This window comes from Aptenodytes forsteri, unplaced genomic scaffold (genome assembly GCF_000699145.1).
Source record: "Aptenodytes forsteri isolate BGI_AS27 unplaced genomic scaffold, ASM69914v1 Scaffold147, whole genome shotgun sequence".
NCBI classification, from domain to species: domain Eukaryota; kingdom Metazoa; phylum Chordata; class Aves; order Sphenisciformes; family Spheniscidae; genus Aptenodytes; species Aptenodytes forsteri.
The window spans coordinates 1241748-1243520 of record NW_008795320.1 but is presented as its reverse complement, the minus strand read 5'-3'; positions in this window follow the sequence as shown (position 1 = coordinate 1243520).

Below are 1773 nucleotides of genomic sequence, written 5' to 3'. Positions count from 1 at the left end.
GGGGGGTGGGGACTGGCCAGGTAGAACGTGCCCACGCGTGACTGCTCCTCTGGTGAGTGTTTCCAGGTACACTTCTTGGGGTTCCTCCCCAGTCCTGACAAAAACTTGTCTAGTGTTTAGTAATTATGGCTATGTTGTTGGAATGATCCAATCTGTGAACTAGTCAGGTGGACAGTGAGAAAGATATGATGTTTTTGGTGTTTAAAGGGTTTTTTTTCCTGCTTTTTTAATCTTTTATGCATGTAAGTAATCAACCTGGTTGACTGTGCTAACGGTAGGAACAGAGGGCGCCTGAGCAGAGAGCAGGAGGAATAAAAATGCTGCTTGGATAGTAAGAAATCAAGCGGCTGCTGGTTCAACGTGGGGGATTGGCCTCAGCGTATGGTGTGTGAGATGGGGGGGGGGGGGGGGGGGGTAAAGCTCCTGTAGCCAGCTCGAGGGACCCGCAGCTTTCCACCCCTCTAGAGTTACCTGCGTCCTTCCTGGGGTGAGCAGAAGGCTCCTGGCCGGTTCCCCTAAACTAAAAGTTCACTAGTTGAGGCCAGAGACTCTTCCATCGACCTCGGAGTTGTTTTTAAAGTAGTTGTTTGATTTGTGGTGGGGAAGGCGTGTTCACGGCCTGACTGCTGGGCAAAAAAGGCGGGCAGGTGTGAGATAGAAAACGCCCTTTCAGGAGACCTGGCGGTGTGAGTGAGCAGGTGTATCTGAAGGTTAATACCAAGAAAAGAATGATTTGTAAATGCTCCATAAAGTAATATGTGGTTAATGTAACTTGTGAAGAATAAAATATTTGGACACTTTCTTTGTTATCCCTCTTGCCCGGGTGACTGAAGGGTCCCAACGCCGCTGACTGCAGAGGCTCGTGCGGGGACAGGGCTCCGCTCCCTCGGGGCTGCGAGGCGCAGCCTACGGACGGGTTTTATCGGCCCCGTCCAGTTCTTTGTTCTTCCCTGCTGAAATGTTCCTCCTGTGTATTTCTGCAGCACAGAGATGGGAACTCCTCCTTTCCATGGCCGCCCCCCTTGTAAGTTCTCTCCAGCTGTTCTCTGTAACCTGGGACTGTAGGACAGCGTGGAAAGGAAAAGCTCAAGGATTATTGAAAAGAAGGAAACTGCAGGGATTTTTTCCTCCTCTTTTTCAGACCATTTCAGGGCTGCCCCCCCTCTCTCCTTACCCTCCTTGCTCTGTTGTAGCTGCAATATTTCCTCGTGTCTCTCGACGCTTTTATTCTCATACCGCTGAGTTCAGTGTGCAGCTCTCCCGGGGAGGGGAGCGCTCCTGCCCGTGTCAGGCCGTAGCCAGTCCTCGATGGAGGAGGAAGGATCAGCTGGCAGAGCAGGACGCTGGGTCTGGGGACGGGCTCCGGGTGCCACCCGCCTCCCTCTGCCTGCGGCTGAACTCGAAGCGGGGAGCTGGCAGCCCGCTTTCGGCGGAGCGGGTTTCCTTCCAGACTCCCACACTTCCTAACTCCTCTGGGGAGCATGCTGACAGCAAAAAATAAACCCTGGTATTTTTTTTTTTAGGTCCACTTTTGCTCTGCAGCTACTGGTTTGTGCTTATTTTAACCCAATTTATGTGTTTCTTTAACTAAAAGCGGCTGAAAACCTGCAGCAATAGGGAATGTAGTGGTGGAGGATGCTCGCCCCTGGCTGAGGGTCTCCTCCGCCGGTTTGGCCAGCTCCAGGGTGACCCCGGACCCCGCTGTTTTCCCGGGGGGGCGGCTCCGGCCCGCTCAGCACCGGCCGCACCGGACAGCTCTGCGGGGCCGGCGCT